This window comes from Protopterus annectens, chromosome 6.part0, assembly GCF_019279795.1.
Source record: "Protopterus annectens isolate FY-2018-M chromosome 6.part0, PAN1.0, whole genome shotgun sequence".
Taxonomy (NCBI): Eukaryota; Metazoa; Chordata; order Ceratodontiformes; family Protopteridae; genus Protopterus; species Protopterus annectens.
The window spans coordinates 906,352,882-906,365,213 of record NC_056737.1 but is presented as its reverse complement, the minus strand read 5'-3'; positions in this window follow the sequence as shown (position 1 = coordinate 906,365,213).

Here is a 12,332-nt window from a genome sequence, read left to right as displayed (position 1 = left end):
GATGGGGGCTCAACATTTAGCTACGTGCTTTTGTGTTTACTCCTGTGATTTTATTTTGGTGTTCACGGAACACTCTTGTATGCTTTGCATACATTTCAGTATCCACGGACACTGATAGGAGTGATTACTATTAGAGGCAGGCTGTACTAGTCAGCATTTTAGGTTGTGCGACTGTAGCCGACATGTTCACCCCTCCGTGCAGCACTTATACATGCCCCCTGCACTCGCACACATTTCCTGTGCACATGGATGGTGTGGCAGCGCACCTTCATTAATATGCATATGGTGCCATCCTTGCACCGAGCTTCATGAATCCCGGGGACAGTCTGCTGGCTTTATTAACTAAATCACACAAAAAAAATTAAAAGACTGTTAAGCACTTTTGTCCCTCAACAAGAAGCAAGGGGACTTCATCAGAACAGCCATTACACTTCAGAACCTTCCTTTTATACTGAATCAATTAACTAGTTGTTACACCCATAACAACATTTAAAGTGACCAGTGCTTTTTACAAGAAGCATCACACAACAATTTGAATGCACACAGTAAAAAATCACTTAAAAAGTATGTTTCTATAAAATATTACTAGAAAACCTAATAAAAAAGCATATGCTGTTAAGATGTAAAAATAAAATATTAACACAATGCTGAAATGTATAATATATTAATAAAATATGCTATATTATAAAACAGCCATAATAAATGGGATGGGTCTATGACAATGTATTGAATAGCTAAACTATCAAATGGCTGTAACACCAAAAATGCCATTTATAGAAATGCATTTTCTGAGATCATGGTACAGTGAAAATCAGGTAATTTGCCCTTTCCTCACTGTAGTGTGATTTCGGAGTTGGTATATATATTTAGTGGGGGGTATGGGGGGTGCAGACTCCCACAAAATGGATTTCTATGAATGACATTTTCAGTGTTACAGCCATTCGATATTTTAGCTATTTGTTCCATTGTCATAGACCCGATGGGATGCATCAGGAAAACAAAATTACATATGTTTACATGAGGTGGTTTAATAATTTATAATTTTGGTGCCCTCTTTTTTAAGCACTGGTAATAAGGAGATATTATCTATATCAATTCCTTTGAAATATATGAGGATAGTAAATGACAATAATATAATATACAGTTGCCAACAAATGAAGAGGAGGTTGGATGTTAATGAACAGAACCTGTGAATTGTGACCCGCTTACTTAAATTTCCAACCTTGGCAAAATTACTTCTAACACTTTGTGTATTTAACCTGACACACCCACTGGATGTAGGGCAGTCTGCATTGGTGTTGTGTTTTCCTTCTCCATACCAGTAATCATTCACAGTTGCAATCCATTAAAAACAAACACTGAGAGAGTGTGTCCACTATGTTTACATCTGATACACTGAGACAAGTATTTGGGATTCAGTAATTCTAATGAGTTTCATCTGATTTGCATCTTCACTGTGCTGACAGACCTGAATCTACACCATAAAAAGGAAACCATGTGGTGAAGGAACCTGAAGGTGAGGAGACTAGTTTATGTGGAGAACACAGAAAAGAGGTTATTACATTGGGGTATATCTGCACAGAAGATTACTACAACCTGCTGTGAGACTACAAAAGGTAAGTGCTTATTTTCCTAGTGTTTTTCTGCACTTCTGATTAACTAAAACTATACTTGCTGCATAGCTGTTTAAACTGTGCAACTGTTTTTTAGGCTTAGTGAATTGAATCCTTACCTCGGTTCTGATCGTTGTCTCCTTTTTGTTTCTCTGTTTGTTCTGTTCATTTTACTTGTTGCTGCACTTGAAAAACACTAGCATAGAGCTGAATCTAGTACTGTTTGTGACCTTTGGAGCTTGTAGTACAGTTAATCTTTTTGTCTAGAGAGTCCTAGCTGTTGCTTCTTGGGAGGGGGGTTCAGTTTGGTCTGATCTGGCTAGAGTCACTGCTACAGTGCTCTGTTTAAGGTGTTTTTGATTGGATAATTTGAACTTTGGATGGTTCCAGTTTCCCTGTCTTAAATAGCCCATGCTTAAACCAGATTGTGCTTATTTGCTCAAAGCTGCAGTGAGTTAAGCCTTCTGTCCTTGCTCTGCTGTTTCCAAAAAAACTGCTGTGATACTACATAAGTGCTTATTTTCAACTGTTTTCTGTACTTTTGATTAACTAAAACAATATTTGCTGCATGTCTATTTAAACTGTGCAACTATTTTTCTTTAAGTTTAGTGAATTGAATCCTTACTTGTTCTGATCTTAAATCCCCACCCACCTGCCCAACTGTTGTTGTGGTCTTAAAGCTTGGTGATTTTTGAGTTGCCCACCTCTACTTTAAATTTGATATTGGACACTCCTCCCAGTCCCATTGCATCAGCTCATTCTACTGAGTACAGTGAGATCACTTGTGAAGGCCCACCCATTGCAGCAGCTCATTCTACTGAGTACAGTGTGATCAGTTGTGAAGGCCCACCCCCTTAGCTTCCTAACCTTGAATTATCTTCTGTCTCCTTACTTTCTACTTAAACAAAATATTGTTCCTCTTCCTACTTCATTCTGCTGCTTGTGCTTAGTTGCTCAACTGCATTTAGTTTGTCTCGTGTGTTACTTCTTGTCAGTAGCCTGATTAAATTGATGACAGTATTCTACTGAATTGCTGCTTTACTTAAGCTGTTTTTACTGTGGAGATTGTGATCTAATTTATCACATTTGCAGTATTTTAAAACAGTTTATTGATTAACTGCATTTCATTAATGTTTAACTATATTTCATTGCTATTTACTGCAACTCTTTACTGTTTAACTGCATTTTACTGCACTTCATTACTGTTTAACTGTATTTTTTCATATTGTTTTTGCCTGTAAGTGGTTAATCTGTGCTTTTTTGTAAGTTGTATTGTTTTATTGTGTTCTTAACTCTTAAACTGAGTAGCATAGTTTGGATACATGTGTGCTGCATCAATAGCTGTTTGTTTTTGCCTTCTGTGTTCCTGGCAGCCATTTTGTGTTTGCCTTCTGTGTTTCTCTCAGCCATATTGTGTTGGTAGGGGCCAATCTTCTATGCTAGTGAGAGTGGCTGGGATGCTTGGACCTTGTCTGCCACAAATTGATTGGTAAAAAAAGCATAGACTAGCAGGATTGGCTAGATTTCTATGTTACTAGAATCTTCTATTTTTTTGTGGTATTTAAACCCCACATTTGAGCTGGTTTGAGCTTGTTTGCACATCACACACCACAACTGCACTGTTTTTAACCCATTGTTAGCTATTCCAGCTACAAAGTTTCCCTTAGTAGCACTTGTGTAATCACCTAGTAGTACTTTTCTTAGACCTTCCACCCTTTACTTCCTTTGCTCTCTCTGGCCTCTCTCCCTCAGATTCTGACAAATATGGATGGACAATTTCCTATGGTTTCTCCTGCCTGTCTGATTGATATGGGCATCCTGAGACAGTGCAGCAGTTGCCTCATGTATATGGATAACACTCTACTACTACCACATAGGAACATAATTTGTGAAAGATGCAATTACATTAAGAGCTCAAAGTCTATGCTCTCTCCCTCACAAGCCAGTACATCTATCATTGAGAAGATTGTCAACACAAAAACAACACCTAAAACACGACTTGCACTTACACAACACACACCCACATATGCAGAGTTCCTCAACAAAAATATACACAAACAAAAGTGACCTCAGAGGCAAACACACCCACAAACTTCACTGCCCACCACACCACACACTACACATAGTCCACACACTTATGTCTCACAGTCACTAAGGTCTAAACATAAGCATAACATATTAGTCATCGGAGACGCCATAGACACACAGATGTGCCCCTCACCAGGCTGGATAAGGAGAATGTCACAGATAGTTGTCAGCTGCCAGATTTAGCCATATCACCCATGCACTCAAGTCTCTTAACAACAGGTACTGTTATGACTCTGTCATAGTCCATGTTGGTGTGAATGACTTGAGACATACCTCCCTGAACTATAAGAAGAGAGACATGATTGAGCTGGCTGAATATGTGTCCCAAGCTGGTATGTCCCTAGCCTTAAGCAGCATTCTACTGTCACCCAGAATGATGCCTCAATACAAACAGGAAATGATTGACTTTAACAATTGACTTGTTTGAGTTTCTGGTGTCATTCCAAGGGTATCCAGTACCTGACAGCCTGGGAAAACATGATAGACAGACCAGGATGTTTTGCCAGAGATGGTCTGCATCTGTCTCCCTTGGGTTTCAGGTTTCTGGCAAAGGCTCTTGCCTCCCCCATAGTGCCTTTTTTAGGCAATATCATGAGGTCAAAACTACCAACATGAAAATTTCATCAAAACACAAATTAAAGGTCATGCTGCTAAATGCTAGCAGTCTAAATATGAAACTGCACTCATTGTAGGCATTCTTCACCCTAGAAGATGCTGACATTGTTGCAGTCACAGAAACCTAGTTCAAACCTGTGGAGAGCACTCGAGTCATACCAGGTTACTCATCCTATCAAACATTCAGACCCCAATCCAAGGGCAGCAAAGCAAAAGGAGGTAGGGATGCAATATATATTAAAGACATACACACTTCTAGGCTGGTCAAACAGTATGATGCATAGGAGACACTCCAGGTGCAATTAACTAGTGACAAGACCCCTATTCAAATCATAGCTAGCTACAGGCCCCCAACTTTGACTCAAGATGCCAGCTCCACCTATCTGGACCTCTTCAAATATATCAAGATTCAACCCTTTACCCTGATCCCGGGTGACTTTAACTATCCAAACATAGATTGGAAGAACTTCTCATGCCAAAGCAAAAATTCCAAGAGTTTCCTTGATTTTGTCAATGCAAATGCCTTGACAAGATGGTCAACACTCCCACAAGAGCTGATAATATCTTGGACTTGGTATTAACCAACATGAGTACCCACTGCAGCATCCCTACAGTATTATCTTCCCTGGTAAGATACAACCACAAAGTGGTCACTTTTGAATTCATCATCTCCCCTGACCCCCCCCCCCCACCCCAACTAGGGTCAAACAAAAAAACTTCTCCAAAGCTGATTGCAACCTCCTGAGGGAAGGTATAAACAGATTCACAGCCCCCTCCCCCTCCATAGGAACTGGTACATATGTCCAAACCTACAACAAAGTACTATATGAGCATTTATATAGCTGCATGTTATCAGGAATACCCGGCAGGACAAAATCCTCCTCCTCAAGGAAGAGTAAACCTGTCTGGAGGACATCTACATTAAATAAACTCTATAATAAAAGGAAAGAAAATGCTGTGTCTAGGACCAAAAAAGAGCAGGTGCCTAAATGGAAACAATCTTTCCTTACCCTGAACAAGCAAATAAGTGCACTAGTGAAATCCCCCAAATCAAATGTCGAGCCCAATCTTGCCACATCTACTAAAGACAGTTATAAGGCCTTCTTCACATTTGTCTGCAATCTCAAAGGAAGCACTCAGATCTGCTCAGAACTGATGATCAATAACACCACATACACAAACAATGTAGATATAGCCAACCTGCTGGCAGACATGTTCAGTGAAAACTTCACAACTCTGTCCCCCCATCAGTAAATTAGAACATCCCCAGAACCTGCAACCACTTCCCTTATCTCTAGGGAGTAGTCATCACTGCCCTCTCAAAGGCAAAAAATGCAACCCCTATGGGACATGATAACATCCCAGTTTGCATCCTACATGAACTCAGGCAGGAGCTTGCAGCATCATTAGGCACCATATTCAATGAAAGTCTGAGTACTGGCTTTATCCCAGCTGAGTGGAAGACAGCCACTATCATCCCTTTGCACAAAGGTGGAGTGTCACTGATCCAGGAAATTATAGACTCATCAGCCTAACTAGACTAATCTGCAAGGCCATGGAATGGATTATCATGGACCTCATTAACAAGGATATTTGCAACCTCCAAACACTCAATCCCACACAGTTTGGCTTTGTCAAGGGGAGGTCACACCTGTCAAATTTGGTCGACTTCTTTGAGACAGTCACCACAGCTATGGACAATGAGAAGACGGTGCACCCCACCTACCTTGACCTGACCAAAGCATTCAATCCTATTCCCAACTCTGGTATAAGAGAGAAACTCTCTCAACTAGGCATCAAACTGTATTTTACCAGATGGGTAGCAAACTGGCTCACTGATAGAACCCATCTAGTCAAAATAGGGGAAGCCACTTCAAGAAGTAGACCTGTAACAAGCAGTGTACTCCAGGGATTGGTCTTGGGGCCTCTGTTGCTTGGGATATATTTTCTGAGGTGCAGGACAAAACCAGTGGTCAATGGCTGACCAGGTTTGCAGCTGACTGCAAGCTGGATGCTGTCATCAAATCCCCTAGTGATGTGGACATCCTGCAAGAGGTTCTCACCCAAACAAATGACTGCTGCCAGAGGCATGGTCTCAAACTGAATGTCAAAAAATGTATCATCATCCCTTTTGGGGAGAGTGACATCTCCACAAATTATCACACTAATAACAAGATCCGAAGCATGCAATCAGTTGTGAGAGACTTGGACAAACAGGTTGATAGCAAACTGACTTTTGACTATTATATTGCCTCCATTGTAGAGAAAGCTTTCTACATGGCCTACATCTTTAGTAAGGGTATCTCATCTAGGGACAAGGAGGTCATAACATCCCTGTATTCTTCCCTTATAAGGTCCATTATTGAGTACAATTCCCCTTTCGGCATGTACCTCATAAAGCATATGCAGCAGCTGGAGAAACCACAGAGGTTCCTCACCAGGAGAATCCAGGGCCTCAAACATCTACCCTACACAGATAGGCTAAAAGTCTTGTCCCTCTACTCAGTCTCATACAGACTCCTCAGTGGTGACCTGTTTCTGGCATACAAAGCAATCTCAGACCTCACCTTGAAGGTACTGCTGTATATCCACAAGTCAAGATCCACTCAATTAACCCACAAAAGTGACCTCAACCTAGTCTGTAACATCAATAGGACTTGTTACCAGGACATATTTGTTTCCCAGAGACTCCCCCCTTCTGTGGAATAGACTCCCTCTCAATGTGAAGCAGAGTACCTCATTAACCCTTTTTAAGTGCAACCTGGATAACTGGATGGGGAACAGAAAATAAACCCCTGGTATTCCATCTGTGTCCCTGCTGGACAGGGGCATTGGGTGCTGACTTGTTGAAACATGGGCTAAATTCTTGGCTAGGCTTTTAAGGACCTCGGGGCCAATAGTCTAGTAATGACCTAAGATCCTATGATTCTGAACTTGAGAAGGTATGCTTGCATTTTTCAGATATATAGTGCATATGTTGAAATGTCATTAAGACAAATCTGTTCAATATTTATAAATATAGTTTGATCAGAAACTGCTACACTTTTATCTGTATACATTAGTTAGAAGTGTACTGATGGCATGGGCATGTTTGTCAGGCCATTTCACAGGTATACATGATTGGCAATACCTTAAAATAGAATGTTCTGTGTTAAATCTGTGGACATGTTTCAGGGACATTTCATTTCAATGATGGTTTGTTAGCAAAATGTATCATTTGTTTGTTCATTTGAGGTGGGGGAGCAAAGCTGCAATTCTCTTATGGCATAAAGAAGGATATGTTGCTGTTGCTACACTCCCTTTTTTGCATCCAGCCTGTTGTTTATATTTCATATTTGTATCCTGTTTTATTTCTCCAGTGGGTAATACACTGAAATGTCTCATTTTCTGTTTTATCTGGAACAGTTATTTTGTAGTTATGTGATATTTATGTGTATTGTCCTTCTGTTATCTTTTAGGATACCTAGGACTATGGCACCCAGGCATCTCAATCCCCAAAAAACACACTTAATTCACCCTGAGAGTCAGGTCATTGTGGAAGCTTGTAGGCAAAATGGTGCCTTTCTGCTTGAGAGGGAGATGGAGATATGTCAGGCAGAATGCAAATCTGGCAGCAGATAGTTTCAAATGTCAATGCAGTAGGTGACCACATCAGGACATATGATCAGGTGCATCATAAGGCCACTGACATGATCTCACTGCACAGAGGAGAGCAGCTGCAGTGGCCTATGATCGGATGGGTAATGGGGGATCTGCTACAGAGCCATCACTAATAGCAAATGAAGAGTTCCTGTCCACTGTCAGGATACAGACAGCTCCCAATATGGTGCAGAACTAGCATTTCCTTGACATTGGTTCTACTGTTTCAGGGACAGCAAGTATGCCCAGGAGGAGGAGCTTCCAGGTAGGCTTTTGTATCTCAGTTGTTAAATACTGTTGTATAGTAAAATATTTGCAACAATATGTTAGCTCTGTTTAACAAGAAATTGGTCAGGGGATTGAAGATTGCTACAGTTAACAACACATTCTGATTGATTACACATGGGGCTTAAGTTGGGCTTGTCATCCAAGTTCTTGTTGAAAGTATAGTTAATGGACGTATAAAGGGCAAAGCATTTTACCCACTGTGTTCCTGTTAATTGTGATTATCTTGTGTTTACCTTTTGCTTAACTTCTTCCTAGAGACCATTCCATCATCTGCACATGCTAAGCCAAACATTTTTATGTCAGTACTGATGAGCAGCTCAAATAAATGTTTTAGTGTGTGATGTTGATGTCACGACTGTTGTGTGTATTGCTGTACTGTCTGTAATGGTGGCACCACTGTTAGTTTGCTAGCATATACTGGATTGTAGCAGTGAAGGTATTAATTTTTTCCTGTATTTGTTGCTTGTTATCACAGGTGGGAGTGTGGGACTTCTACCACCTGATGTCAGAGTATCATCAGACTCTGATGATGATGGTGGCCAAACAGAGACACAGTCATTGGATGCAGAGGTTGAATCTGACACTGAGGCTGACATACAGCCATCCCCTGAAACTCCATCAGACACAGCCAGTAGGTCTATGCCTACCCATTCCAGTCAGCCCTCAGATATTGGACAGGTAGACAGTGAGACAATTGAACAGGGAAGTGTGTTTACTGTGGGTACAATGCCTGATGACTCTGGGATAGCCAAAGTGTGAGCAAGATGCCACGCTGGAGGGTTATTAGGGATGCTCGAAGGAGGCCTGCTGTCCATCCTGCACCTGATCCAGGTGTCTCTTCCTGTGCCACTCAACATATGTTTAGGGCCATCATGTCAGCTCAGGCACATTCTCATATGTCTTCCAGAGAAATACTTAGGTTTGTAGATGTGGCAAAGGCTGACATGTGTGACTGCCTCCACCAGGTTGCTGATTCAATGGATCAGATGGATGACACGTTAGAATGGGCAGTGTCTGTGATGTAACATCTGCTGGCTGGGAGGGGGACGGCATCATCTTGGGCATAGGTCAGCCACATCATCTGTGGTTAGCTAACATGGCCATGCCCGATCATGCTCCCATACTGCAGTACTTCCACTGCTCTGCCAGTGGTTGAGTTGTCCACACCCAGGCATGGCAGGCCATGAGGCTGTGGTCCTGGGCATCCTCATGAGGAGAGCTCGTCCAACAGACATCAGTCATGTTCAGGTAGCAGTAGTGCATCTGACTGTTGGCGTGGATCTGCCATGCAAATCCTGGCAGGGCCAGTTCTCGTGGTCAGGTGCTACAACGATTTACCTGCACCTCTACCATGCATGGCTCATATCTGTCTGACATACCAAGATGTAGAGCTAGCACAGAGCTTGGCTGTGTTCAGGCAGATGCTCACACACAAGTTTCACCTGGAGGACCCATACAGAGACACACACACAACAGCTATATGGCTCAACCATGAAGCTTACAACTCATTTTGTCTCACTGGCCATTTGTTACTTTATCCAAATGTCTGCCTGCTTCTTTTTCTTACTCACAGACACTCATCAACCTTTTGTGTCAGCCTAGGCTTCCTACCCCAGCCCACCACAATACCCCATGCAATTGATGATAACTGTACCATATCCCCGTTTCCTATCTTTTGGATTCAGGAATACATAAGCTTCATGTTTGATGCTCAGGATGCACAGCTGACTTAGTACTTAGTATATCTGAATTGGTGATGTTGAATTGGTAATTGTGCCTTTGACTTATATTGGTCTTAGAAAGTTAGACAGTTGACAACATCAAACTTTTTTTTTCATCATTATCGTTAATGATCTTGTGAAGGTTGTGAAGTCTGAAACTGAAATGTGTATAATTAATTCGTAACTTCTCCCTTTAATGCTTTTTCCATTACAAACGTATGGTTCTAAACTGAGGGCATGCAGTGACCATCACTACTTTTGAGAAGTATGAGTGTGCGAATCTTTGACGCCTGAGGCCTACTAATTAATAATGGACAAATGCATGTCCCTGCTTTCACATGTTAAGGTTATTTCTGTACAAATCACCCACCTTTTAATTGCTTACACTGCCAAGTAACAACATGCAAGGATATGGCAGTCATTCATATTATTACGCAATACACTCCAGGTTCAACACTTACCTTGTAAATCCAGCAGTTGCAACAGTTTTAGTTCAGGGCTCACTCTGTCTGATGCAAGCAGTACACACACATTACACAGGCAAGTAAAGGTTGTGAGCCTTACCTGTCATCAATGTTACTATATGTATGTGCATAGGAGGAAGGTTTGAGGCCCTTAGTTGGTGAGTGAGTGTGCTATGTGTTGTCTTTTAGCCAATGCAAGGGCATATTGAGCACACCTACAACTGCCTATACCCACAGCAGCTGCTGGTTCCCTTTCTGAGTCCTCATCTGCATGTGGCTGTGGTGACCTTGCCATTGGTGACAGAATGTTTGCCCCTTCTCCTTGTTGATACTGCTGAAGCTGTTTTCTCAGGAAGATGTTATGTAGCATGTCACATACTGCGAATATTTCAGTAAATGTACATGGATTGTACTGCAGGGCTCCCCCAGATGTTTCTAGGCACCAGAACTGCAACTTCAGCAGCCCAAACACATGCTATATGATATTTCTAGTTTGAGCATGTGCCTCATTATGATGTTATTCAGCAGGTGTGTGCATTTCTGATAGGTGTTATCAGTCATGGTTCCAGTGCATCCCCTGCATCCCCCAGTAAATGTCCCTGTGGGATATCCCCCTAGTGAACATCTGATGCAGTTGGGAGGTTTGCCAGATATGTGAGTTGTTGTAACTGCCTGGGTTGCCAGCACACACATTCAAGATGATTCCCTTGCATTACACATGACTTGGCAGTTAATAGAGTGGAAGCCCTTTTTATTTATGTAGAGCCTTACCTATTCCTCCGGTGGTGCCTTAGTTTCTATATGTGTGCAATCTATGGCACCCAGCACTTCAGGATAGTGTGCTACAAGGAAGAACTCCTGTATATATCTGGCCTTGTCCTCAGGAGTACAGGGAAAATATAAGTGGTCACTGCCATGTTGGAGCATAGCATTCAGGAATTGATGGAGGATCCTGGATGCTGGTGCCTGTAACACCCCCCTGCATGGCCCCTGTTGTTCTCCAAAAGGTAGCTGTAGCTAAAATTCTAAGTGCTAAACATACCTTTGTCTCCACTGGGATGGATTCCCCTCAGTTTGTCCTGGCTCTGAGTTGAGGATGACAGAGGTTGCAGAGTTCCTGTTGTGTGTCTCTATCTACTCTGTAGTGCTCTACAATTTCCATGTCATGTAAATTGTGATAAGATAACCAGGGTCTGAAAACTCTTCTCCTTCTTGGCCCTGTTCTATTAGCAGCAGCATAGACTCATGAATTAAAGCAACAGTGTCCCCTAACATTGTTTCTGTGTAGAATCTTTTATATGTCTGTATTCAAGTAGGTTTTGGAATTTGCAGGGAAAAACAGTACTGAGTCTACACAGTTGGTTTATAACTTGTTGAATAGCTCCTCCATCTTGGATTGTTTGGTTAGCATACAGATCAGCTCCTTATGCTGTAATTTGCATGTCATGGTGTTTACCTTGTTTGTTCAGCAGTGCATGGCTCTACACACCATGTAGAGCCACTTACTGAATACAAAATAGTAAGCTACCATGTATGCATTGCATGTAAAAGGACCATGTAGGCTTTGAATCTGGGTGATCATGATTATCTAATTTAGGTGTTTAAAACACTTGATGATAAAAGCTTAATGATAAATGCTTAATCATATTACGAGCCTGCAACTCCACAGGAATAGACTGAAGTGCAAAAACATCTATTAATGACCATGCAAGAGAGTTTATTAAGATATTTGTTTTCCATAATTCACTGTTAATTACTGAACCAAGTAGAGGTAATAATACCCTTGGCTTAATGGGAATAAATCTTCCAAATTTAATAAAGATCATTCAATCTTCAGTACCTCTAGGTTCAGCTGATCACTTTTTATTTTTTTATTATAAGTAATAAATAAATATAACACTTGG